This window comes from Petaurus breviceps, unplaced genomic scaffold (assembly GCF_028583685.1).
Source record: "Petaurus breviceps papuanus isolate PSGF00001 unplaced genomic scaffold, PetGlider_PUasm1.0 91133, whole genome shotgun sequence".
Lineage (NCBI taxonomy): Eukaryota > Metazoa > Chordata > Mammalia > Diprotodontia > Petauridae > Petaurus > Petaurus breviceps.
The window spans coordinates 93321429-93334140 of NW_027187419.1; the positions used below are offsets into that span (position 1 = coordinate 93321429).

A 12712-nucleotide genomic window follows, 5' to 3' on the forward strand; every position below is an offset into this window, starting at 1 on the left:
TAGCATGGGTCAAAGTTGGGTATTTCTCCACTTTCTTCCTTTGTGCGGGTAAATGTGGAGTCTCAGATCTAAGCCAGCTCACAGGCTGCTGCGTGCCACTGTGTCTTCTAACACCACACTATTGGAGTGCCACCAACTCCTGGAAGCTCACAAAGAACCACAGGGAACCATAAATAAGATTTCACCTCCAGGACACGTGGATGATTAAGTCAGTCACATACTGAGTCAATGAATGAAGCCTGGTGGTGACACATGCAAGTCATAGACAAGAGAAGGAGGGAGTCTCACTGCTTCTCCGGGAGTTGGTTGCTTCAAGTTACTAGATCTTGTCAGGCAATGACACCACAATCACAATCCGAATTCAGCACCCTATGTTGTTAACTTCAGCAAACAGAAGCAGGGATGATATAAAGAAACCCTAAGTGCTAATAGCTGGGAGTCCTTCTATTATTTCTTTTTTTGTCATAAATGTTGCTTATTAAACATTTACGTTTACAAACTAATGTGCACCAATTAGCGGTATCGATGTAGTTGCAGAGTATTGCGCCTTCTCCAAGCAGCACGACGAGATCCTCCAATGGTATAGTGGAATTTGTGACCCTTTCCAAGGCCCCGGCTCTTCCGGCCAGCTGAGGTAAGCCCTCGCATCTCTGTGTTTGTGCACTGGCTTGGTGATCCATTGAGTGTCGGGGTTTCGTCTGATAGCTTTATGGAATGGGTCAATAAGAATAACCTCAAAGAATTCGTAGGTTGAATCTTCACCCACCCAGTAGGAGTTCAAGACTCTTAGGGCCCCACAGTGGCGGCCAGCACGTTCTTCTGCCACCGACTGGAGGCTCCTGGCAAACCTGAGCTGATTGACCCCGTGATGCACAGGTTTGCCGTAGGTGGCACCCTCGGGGACCGGGCGCTTTTGCCCCCCGCGGCGGACACGAATTCGGTAGATGACATAACCTTGCGCAGCCTTGTAGCCCAGCCGCCGGGCTTTGTCGGGCCGGGTGGGCCGGGGCTCGCGGTGCAGCGCGGACAGCTGCCGGTACTGCTAACAGCGCACGCGCAGCAGGAACCGCATGACGTCTAACCGCTTCTTCCTCCACAGCTCCTGGATGTACTTGTAGGCCCCCATCCTGCCTCGCGCCTAGCCTGCTTGATGGCTGCCGCCGACCGGAAAGCCCTTCTATTATTTCTTACAGAGTCTGTCCTTAGGTGAATGCATTTGTATTTCTAGCGCCTGTCATAGGCACTTAAAAATGCTTATTGGTTTATTAGGCAACTTCCACTACTTTATTCTGTGATTACTGCTCTCAGCTGCAGCCTTATGAATGAGAGAAATGAGTGGGGGTGGGGGAAAAGAGGGGAGTTTCAAGAGTGGGAACTTACTGAGCTGGAGCATACTGCTTACCCAATCAATCGACCAACCGGCATTTATTAAGTACCAACTATAGGCCAAGTATTGGGCTAGGTGTTGAGGAGGTGCCTCAAAGAGCACATATCCAGTGCCTGTAAACAAAATTGTTGCTACCTGTTAAGTGATTTTAATTCTCTGGGCTTCTATTTCCTCATTTGTAAATTGAAGGTGTAAGACTAGAGGTTCTCCAAGACCCGTTCCAATTCTTAACCTCTGATTCTATGACCCTATGGCCTAGCAAGCTGGGGCATATTTCATAAGTTTTCTTATTTGATATCTTGAAAGCTCGTCAGAGACACCTTAAAACACAACTTGGGTGCAGTTAAGCAGGAAAAGAAGGGTGTTTGGATGACCACACAGACCAATACAAACAAGCTTTGCAATGAAGATGAAGACTGGTCCATCAGATCATCAGTTCTGGCAGTTGTGACTCTGTGGAATCCTTTCCTGCTTGTTTCTGACCCACAATCCCTATTGACTTTGCTGGAACTCAATTTCTACCTGTGGCTTTGTTTTCATTGGTCTACAGATCAGTCCCTTGACTATGCAAACTTTGATGCAGACTGTTTCCATTAGATTAGAAATCCATACCTCCCAATATTGTTGTGTTAGTGCTTATTTAAAGTATCAGGCACCAAACCAGGACCTTCACTTCTAAGGAGGATGCCAAGGCCACTCATGTCTTCATTCTTCTCCAAGCTGCATCTCTGACTTTTCTCCCCAACTTTCTCTACAATACCCTAGAAGCCTTTCCACCATGGAAGTTCACTCTATCCCTCTAATTGACTAATTTGTACCAGAATCTCCATTTAGGAAGGATGCCCAGGTCATCATGTCTTCATTCCTCCCAGGCTGCACTGCTGACTCTCCCCCTAGACTTTCTCTACCTGTGCCCCTGAACTAGGAACAGCACCCCATCTTTTTCTAGTTTCCTTTTATGTGTTGTCTTCTCCTATTAGAATGAAAGCTTCTTGGGGTCAGGAACTGTCTTTCTGTTTGTATTTGTATTTCCCGAGCTTTGTACGATGCCAAGCATAGAGTAAGCTTATTATCATAATATTATTATAAATGCTTGTTGATGTGATCTGATGTCCTTATTTCCTACTGTACTCTACTGGCACATCCTTATAGAGCCATTTACTCACCTCCCCCGTTCCCATCCCTATTAATTACAAATTCAGCTCAGGACAGGAAAATGTAACTAACTGGTCTGAGAAGTTTTACCTGAAGAGAGAATAAATTAGTTAGTTGTCAGTGCATTCCTTTTTAGGTCACTCCATTTAAGCTGCTTAACAATAGATACAGACTTCTTTACCTTTGCAGTGACTTTTTATTGAGTGATTGTTAAAGCAAATGAAAGGAGATAACTTATAAGCCTATGAAGACTGGCTGATAAATTTGCAATCACTTTCCTTTTAACAGTCAAACCTAGAATAGCGTTATTGTCAGAAAAATAATACCCCCCTTAAGAAAAAGATGCCAGTCATCTTTCATACATTTTGTGCTGAACAGATATTATCATTTCTTGATGAGTTGTGCACAGTGTGATGCTGAAGCCAAGCATTGCCGGGAAGCCTGTGCACCTTAGGAAGAAAAGTCAAAAGTGACCCTGAGCCAGCTTGTTCTTGCTCAGAACGAGCCTAGCTGCTGCAGAGCTCAGTGCAAAAAGCAAGGCAGCCTACCCGTCCACCTGGCAGCTGGTGAGGCAGCAACAAAGCTATTTTCTAGCCTCAAGGCATTTAGAAGCATAAATAAGCCATATTTGGAAGTAGAGAAGTGGGGCCTTAAGGGAGGGGTTCACCTCCTCAGGGCCTCTTGGGACCCACAGGACTTTAGACAGGCATAATGATTCCTGCACAGGCATTAGGCAGCCGATGAAGCAAACTTGGTGGAGATGAATCACTGGGAGTGGGCAATGAGTCATCAGAAAGAGCACAGGGAGGAAGATAATTAGAAAGGGGGGGGGGGGCTCCTGAGAAGGAGAAAGAACACTTATGGAGTGTGAGGGGCTAGTGAGAGAAGGGAAAGACAGAAAAAGTCATTAGAATATGTGAAGTATGGGATGATGTGGTCTAGAGTGACGACATTCAGCAGAATCATAGACTCTAATAAGTATTAGGGAGAAAAGAAGAGCCAAAGAAAGAATAGCACCATTGCTTGAGGTGGATGGGACAGTGAGAAAAGGGAGAGGGGAGAAGGAAGGGCTGCTATACTTAGTTTTCTTCTGTTTTCTCTGACAGAGAGAATAATTTTCATGTGGGAAATTGCCTATTGGGGAGTTGAAGCCCAAAATAAAGGCCCACTCATCCTTCAGTACTGTCTGTCCGTGATTGTTCAGTCTTGGTCAATGATTTCTAAAGGATCATGGAGAATGGAAAAAAGCTATGGGTCTAGGAAAAGCAAATGTCTCGTTTTTTTTTAACAGAGAAAATTATGGAATATACAATGAAGTTCATTTTGCTAAATTCTTGCATGGATTATTAAAGTTGAAAAGTGGCATGGCATAGTGAGTAGAGAGCCAGTGTTGGGGTCAGGAAGAATTGGGTTCAAATCCTGCTTTTGGCATCTGCTACCATTGTAGTCCTAGCCACTTAACTTCTCACTAGCCTTGGCGATATAAGGTTATAAATTGGAGAAATGTTGCAGACCTGCATTCTTGGAAGGCATTCCCTACATCAGCAGAGTCACAGATTCCTAACTCTTCTAGCCCAATTAAAAAAAGAGAAAAATTATTAAAGGGATGGTTAGTGAACATATAGAATAAAAGTTGGCATGACTTCAAGAACATTGTCAAATAGCATTTCCTTTTTTCATTAGTTATTAGACTAATATAAGAAGCACAATGGATAGATATTGAATTTAGGGTTTAGGGAGATCTAAGTTCACACCTCAATTCTAACATTCACTAGCTTTATGACAATGAGAAAATCATGTAACCCCTTTGGGCCTTGGGTAATTATTTAAGACTCTAAGTTGTAAGTGGGCAGTATTCTGCCTTGGTGAATTCCCATAATGTCAAAAGCATAATTTCTTGCTGTATTGGGCTAGTAAATTGAGGATTGGTATAGATATAGTTTATTTAAATTTTAGCAAAACATTTGGCAAAGTCACTCATAATATTCTTGTGGAAAAGGTCAAAAGATATGAGCCAGGTGATATCAAAAGTAGAGTAGTGTAGGTGAATTAGAAACTAGTTGAATGGGTGGACCCAAAGAGTAGTCATTAACAATTTTGTGCCTACTTGCAAGGAAGTCTGTAGAGAAATGCCCTAGGTTGTGGATCCACAGATGAGAGTTGGATGAGAAGTGGGCACTGAAGGGGGAAGAGGGCTAAGCAGGCCTCACAGCAGAGGTGCTAGTCCTCCCTGAACACCCCATACATCCTACTTACACCTTACTCCCCAATATATACTGTTTGATACAGTGACACTGACCTTCTAGTTGTTCCATCCAACTACATACTCCATTGCTCTGCTATGGACATTTTCTCTGTTCCTCATGCCTGTAACTCTTTCCTTCCTCAAGTCCCAACTAAAATCCTATCTCTACAAGAAGCTATACCCAGTACCTCTGAATTCTAATGTTTTCCCTCTTAATTATTTCCTATTTATCCTTCCTATAGCTTGCTTTGTATATATCTATTTACATTTGTCTTCCTCATTAGGTTCTTAGTTCCTTGAGGGCAGGGACTAGTCTTTTGCCTCTTTTTTTTTTGTATCCCCAGTACTTAGCACAATGCCTGGTACATAGTAGGTACTTCATAAATGTTTGCTAAAATTGAAACCAATGGCCTTTTCTGATGCTAGCTACATCATGTATGGTGGTAACTGTGACTTCTTGAAGACTATATAAGCAGTGCAGAAATGCTATCAAATCTGAAAAGGCTTTGGTTATGAGCCTATTGATGGACCATATCTCATCAAGATTCATATGAAAAGCTTAACCCAAGTTTGGCTAAAGAGGGATGAATTTTTCAGACACAGCAACTTTTAAAAGCAATCTACAAATTCATAGGAAAGTCACAAAAAGATCATGGTCTACATGAGTGGAGAGTTATCCAGACTCTTGCACTTGAATCATTACACTATATAACTTATTAGGATGTATAGAGGTGTTTGTATGTGTCTTAAAACTCAACAGATTTTGGTACTTAATTTGTGTGTGTTTTTAAAATATAGCTCTAGATCCTTTTATCTACCTCAGGCATCTTGCCATATTCTCTTTCTCTGTTCTCACCTGGAACAGCATTCCCCTGACCTAGACCCATAGAGACCACGATTCTCTTCCCTTTCCTGGGGGAGGTAATTTGCTGTGCTTTGGAACTTCTCCCTAGAGGATGAATAGCCCTGATTAGTTAATGAGGGAAAGCAAACTGGTCTAACCCACCTGATCTAACTGGGCCCCTGACAATATTCCCCATCCAGTCACTGGGTCACCCATGTGCCTTGCTTGATACACAGGGTACTTTACTTTCTATTTCTTTTTTTGAGAAAGATCAAATCAATAGGTAGCTAAGTGGTACAGTGGATAGAGCACCAGACCTGGAGTCAGAAACACCTGAGTTTAAATCCAGCCTCAGACACTTACTAGCTGTGTGACCCTGGGCAAGTCACTTAACTTTGTTTTCCTCAATTTCTCATTTGTGAAACCAGTTAGAGAAGGAAATGGCAAACCACTCCAATAACTTTGCCAAGAAAACCCCAAATGGGATCATGATGAGTAAGACATGACTGATAACTAAACAACAATAACATCAAATGGATACTACCATTGCTTCTGGAAAGGGCATGAGTATTGCTATTTATGGCCCTACTGCTGTGATTCCTTAGACTCAGACTCTCCTTCTGGCCACCCCCAATTTGTGTTGTGTCCTATTAGAATGTAAGCTCCTTGAGAACAGGGGAATGTCTAACTTTTGTCTTTGTATTAAGAATGCCTAGTATAATTCCTGGCACATATCAGATGAGTAACCAATGCATTTTCATTTATCCATTCACTAGAAGTCTTTTTTCTTTTTTTTTAGCTTTTTTGTTTTCTTTTTAAACCATCATCTTTCTCCTTACAGCTTCCTGCAATTGAACCCTTTCTTAAAATAAATGAAAATATTCAAGCAAAATTAATCAGCGCTGATAGCATATACCACTTTCTGCAACCATAGTCCCTTACCTCTCTACTTAGAGAAAGAAGGCTATGCCTATTGCTTCTAATCTACTATCTGCTATAGTCCAAGAAAATCTAAATGCTGGGCAGTAATCTTTATTTTATACATAATTCTAAGATATGATATTAATAATAAAAATGATAGCATTTATGTTTAACTTTAAGTTTAAAAAATGTTTTACAAATATTATTTTTTGTAAAAACCTGGGAGATGTAAACTATTATTAATTTCATTTTACAAATGAGGAAACTGAGGTAGGCAGAAATTAAGTGACTTGCCTAGTGTCACACAGCTAATAAGTGTCTGAGGTTGTATTTGAACTTAGGTTTTCCTGACTCCAGGCCTAGCATTCTCATAATTCTAGGTAAAAAGCTTGAGGGTGGTTCCATGACTCATTCTCCTTATGGAATAAAGACATGAGCTAAATAACTTTGCTCAAAGACTTTTCCCTACTAACTTCAAGGTTAATCTATTAAACATAGAGATTTAAAGGAAACTCTGAAAACTCTCAAGTAAACTAGAGTAGGTAATTCAACTTTATACTCAAAAGTGACTTAAATGAACAGGGGAAAGTATTTCATTAGCATTTCCCCATTTAATAGTAACTGCAGCAATCCCGACTTTGTCTCCTTCTATATGAGTGCATAATCAAAAACATCAGTTGTAGTTTCAATAATGTCCATTCCATTTTGTAGCTCCTGGATGTTTTTCATGTTGAGTTCAATATTATTTTCCATTTCCTCTCCTTAAATTAACTTCAGTCATATGTGCTCTAGTGAAATCTGATTTAACGTTAGCATGTAGGTCACAAAATCCAACCATGGAAGGTACAAACATTACCTCATTGAAAAGAAGTGGTAGGAGAAAAAAAATTAGACTTCTCATTTTTTCCTCTTTGGAATCCTACATTGACACATGAATGAGGCCATGCCTACACGCTCTAGCAGAACCATCCAAGGCCCAGGTTGCCTGGAAGTATGAGTCAGTCCCATTAGCCTTGGATGGGCTGTGTGATAGGCAAAGAATCAGTTGGTGGAGCCAAGGCACTGTCAGGTGGGCAAAGTTAGGAAGTTAAATAAGGAGTTACCACAGAGTGGTCTGTAACTATTCTGCTGTTGAAAGGACAGAGATAGCCAGTTACTTAACTGCCTTTCAAAAACATTTTAAAATGATCCTTAAGCCCTAAAACTGTACTGCCACTCTGGTAACTAGGTTATAAGGGGGCAAATCTTTCCTGAACTATTCTCCCCACCCCCTCCTGGCAAGACACATAAAATCTTCCTTTCTATCCCAGAAAAACAAAAACTTATTCAGAGACTACAATGAATAGTGTAAGTAACATTCTGCAGAGGTAGTCCTCTACTTCTCTTTTTAGAGGAGGTAAGTGTATTTCATTCTTTGTTCAGAGACTGAGATTCCTGGTTACAAATGACCAGAATTTCCGTTCATAACTTTGGACAAAGCTAGCCCACCATAGTCAATTCACTGACAGAAATGCTGAAGCATTAGTCCCTGGGATTATGCGGCCTTTAAAGTGCCCTGCCATCAAGCAATCCAAAACAAGTTGTATTTGGAATAATAGCTGAAATTCATGTAGCACTTTACATGCATGATCATATTTTGTCTTGCAAAAACCCTACAAGATAGATATTATGGGCAATAATAATAATAATACTAGGAATTATTATTATTTTACAAATTAGGAAGCTGAGGTCGAGAGAGAGGCTACATGTTCATAGTAACCCAACTAGTACATGTTGGAGGCAGTATTTGAACTTAGTTCTTTCTGGACTCTAGGTCAAAGATTCTTCTACATAGACCAAGAAGTTTAGTGAGATGTGGTAAGTACACATTTAGTCAGTTGGTAGGGTATAATTCAAGGTGATGCAAAAGTCTTAGTGCTGTTTTAAACTTTAATAAGTTTAATTGATTAAAGATTGTTTTATTAAATATTTTATTTAAAAGCTATATTATTATATAGTCTAATAAAATAATATATTATTAAATATTTTGTTTAAAAGAAATATTATTTTATTTAAAAGAAATATAAGCATTAAATTTTTATTTCTAATAAATATTATTAAATATTTAACGTGGCTATTAGTGCTAAAAATAACTTTAAGACTTTTGGGTCACTCTGTATATCTAAAAAGTATAAGTATTTCAATATGATGGGAGGTTCATACTACAGAATGTATCAAAAGAGCATTAGTTGTGGGAATGGAAACTCAAAATCTTACTTTTAAATCATTTGTCCACTGGGTTAAACAATTAGCTTATTGATAAGAGTGAGAAGCCCCAATTTCCCTATTTTTTCCCCTACATACATCATTGACTTCAAACTGGGCAATATTTCTATTCAGTACAAATTCAACATAAAAAAAATCTTCTCGATGCTAGGAAATGATCATTAAAATATGACAATATAACCCATGGATAACCATCTCTATCCTCCCAGAGAAAATTATGCCATGGCTACAAAGTAATGAAACATTTAAGTATAAAAACTTATTTAGTACAGATAAATAGAAAATATCCAGCTAGCTAGCTAACTAGTCTAAACTAGTCTAGCTAAATAGTCCAACTAACTAGACAGACACTTTATTTACAAAGCATTTTACACACAAGGTGTCCCAGAAGTCTTAGTGCAGTTTTAAACTTGTAAAACTTAAAGCTTAAAACTATACTAAGACTTTTAGAACATTATCTATATTAATCTGAGCCTCACAACAACCCTGTGATGTAAGGAGTACAAGTATTACTGTCTCCATTTAGTAGTGGCTGAACTGAGTTGGTGAGTTACCTTAAAAGGTTATATTCATATTTACAATACTGACAATTGAAAGAAGCAGAGTTAAAGAATTATATAGTTAGAAGGGACCATAGTGGTCACTGAGTCCAGTTCTCATATTTTAAAATGAAAAGACTAAATTCTAGAGAGGTAAAGTGATTTTTAGAATTTTCTCATCTAGCTGAGAGCAGACAAAACAATTTTCAGACAAAAAAAAATGCTAATTTCAAAAATAATAGGATTAGTTCTTTGTCAATAGCATTAATGAACTCAGCATGACTGTTGCAGGCATAGCATCTCTTTTGGGAAGGAATGAGGAGGGGATTTGAGGGACAGTGGTGCTGTTGAGAATTTTGATTTGAGATTTTTCTATTTTACAGAAACAAAATAAAGTGTGCACATTTGGGGGGGGGTAAATGCTTACAATTAGCACTGTATATAGTATTTAATTCAAGAAGGTTTGATGAAAAGGCATTTTAAAAGCTGATTATGACAATAGTTGAAATTCCTATATTTCTTAAAATTCAAATACAACATAGCAATTTCTTATCTCTGCCACAAACCCCAAAGAAAATCTATTGTATGATTCACTTGTTAATTTCTCCCTGAATTTTATAGTATGCTTGTAAGATTTACTTACCCCATCTTTCCCATAATAAAAATCATTCTTCATGGGACTAGAATATGGATTCTTCTCTGCCTTCTGAAAATATTGATTTCATTTTCTCTCCTCGAACTATTGGAACAGTTGCTTTAAAAGAAAAATGCCTGAGCACAGGAATGCTCAGTTATGCACTGTCTTCTGTTAAACCCAGAGGGGCTGGGGTGGGGGAACCCACAAAAAAGAAAACCGCCTGCCAGAATCTGCAAGTAGTTTATTTTGGTACCTTCTTTTTTTTGCTCCTAATGAAATACAGAAAAATAAACCATCTTCATTCCAAGCAAGAGGTTCTGAAGATTAACACCAACCATAGTTGAATAGGAGATACAAATGTTTAACAGTAACTGTAATAAAAAAAAAAACTAGTTAATTTCACTGTTTAAGGCACTATCAGAAAAGCCCCGAGTGTCTACAGTGCCTAGGCTGAGGCTTATCATGATTTGGACTCTCTGCAGCTGAAGGTGGAGGATGGGTGCACGGAATGACAATGGAGATACTGTATTTACAACTTGAAATTGTGAGCAAAAACTGAAGTGGTTTCAGACACTAAAAGAAACCCTTATCATGAGGTAAGCAGTGTATCTGTTGTATTTCCATGGCAAAGATGAAAAAGAGGGAATTAAGTAGCAGATGAATTCCCCAAGAGATGGTAAAATCATATGTACTAGGAAATGAACTCCTTGCAAAGGAAATCTAATAAACATCAGACAACAAGATAGGCACACAAGTAACTTTAAGATACACACTTTGCTAAATGGCCTGTTAAAATAGAGAAAGTGATTCATTGTTTGAACCATGACGACAGAGTACACAATGTCCAGCATTCTATTGCTTCATTCATCTGGAGCCAGGTCAGGCTTGTATCACTGAAGATTATGTAGTTATTAAAACACACACACACACACACACACACACACATCAAAACTGGTGGTAAGCCAAGGGGAAAGGGAAATGTCAACAACATTCCTTCTCTAATGTACCCAGCATTTATTGAACTACAATAACATTAGATGCCTATAGCAAGCAGTATACATTTTAAAAACTTCTTGTGTTTATAAAAACAGTTGGGGTTTTCTTTTTCAAACTATACCATGTGTTAAGTATCAATCAAAGACAGCTCTTCCAATTGGCACATGGCCATTTATAAAATGTACATATGTTAGGTCTTAAGGAAATGTAAATGTTTTGCCATTTTCCCTTGGCAAAAATATTGCATTATATGCTCAGCCTTTTAATTGCTCATCCCCTTACAGTTGTTTAATATGCCTGAATCCATGCATTTTTAAAAGAATGCATGTCCCCTATGTAGGTGAAAGTGTGTTTTCTTTGTTTCCTTTTAGGATCCAAGTTCCTGTAAAAATGTCATGCTCACAGTGGGCACTCAGGATTAGACTTGTCACAACATTCAAGTTGTTTTTCTGCTACTGATGATGGATTGCTACTGATCTAGCTATTCTTTATTGCCTTCCTCCTCCCTTTTTGTAACCAATGAGATGTTCAGTTGTTAAATGGCTAGGTGGGATTACCTAGAGGCAGTCTGTGGACAAGGAATGTAAGGAAGCCTTGGCTTTGTGAGCAACTTGTTCTAAGTCAGTGATCTCCAACTCTTTTGATCATGAATCCTTATCAATAAAAGTTTGGACGTGCATACCTAATATGTGTGTTTTTACTTATTTATAAATTATATGTGTGCCCCTCTGCTAATAACTAGATGTAATGTAAAACTTATACAAAAATAGGTATTTTAAAAAGATGAGATACAGATGAGTTAACAATTGCTCACAGAGTCAGTAGGGAGTAGCTGAAGTTTCCTGAGTAGGGGAGTGAGTGGCATGGTCAGATCTGGCATTTAGGAAAGTTGTTTTTGGCAGTTCTATGGAGAATGGATTGGAAAAGGAAGGTACTTGACATAGGGAGATCAATTAAGAAGGTGTTGTAATAGTCCAGATGGATGATTCTGAAAATCTGAGCTTGTGTGCTAAATGTGTGCATAGAGAGAAGGGGACAGACATGAGAAGTAATGGCACAGAAATAGCAATACTGGGCAACTGAAGTGAGGTGAGTAAGAGTGAGATGTCAAAGGAGAAAACTTGCTGATTGGAAGGATAATTGTGCCCGTCATGATATTTAGTAAAGTTTGGAAGAGAGGAAGTTTTGTGGGAAAGATGACGTGTTTAACTGTGATGAAGAATACAAGTTTTGCCAAATCTGCTCATCCTATGAAATTTACTCTGTTCCACCTGTTAAACACCCGAAAAAAAAAAGATGGAGGAGATGAGTCTTTCATTCAGTGGCTCTGAGGCCCTTAAGAAGTGTCTGTTGTAGCCACAAGATGATTTGGGTGGCAGGGAGAAGGGGCATTGGGATTTTCCCAATTCATAGGCAAAGCTGCCCCTGTAGGTGCCCCTGCCACCTTGTAGGTGGCAGTTAGATTACAACTGTCCCAAAGGGTTGGTATCTAGCTGGTAAAGATGGAAATGGAGAGCTTCCACAGCAGAAGAATCAGAGAGTCTGAGAGTTATGTAGTATGAGGGTAGGTGTGGTTGTGTTGGAAGAAAGACCCAAGACTTAATATTTTGGAGAAGGTAAAATGTGATTCATTTTCCTACCCTCTAATTGATTGATACATATACCCTGGAGTCAGATCAGCATAGGTGAAGCCCAAGAAATAGAGACCTTTAGATATATCAAT

The 12712-nt window shown here is 39.1% G+C and overlaps 1 pseudogene; it reads right to left on the reverse strand.

The window, feature by feature from the left end:
* Positions 1–442: 442 nt before the first annotated feature.
* Positions 443–1199, reverse strand: LOC138155372 (large ribosomal subunit protein eL15-like; annotated as a pseudogene).
* Positions 1200–12712: the final 11513 nt, after the last annotated feature.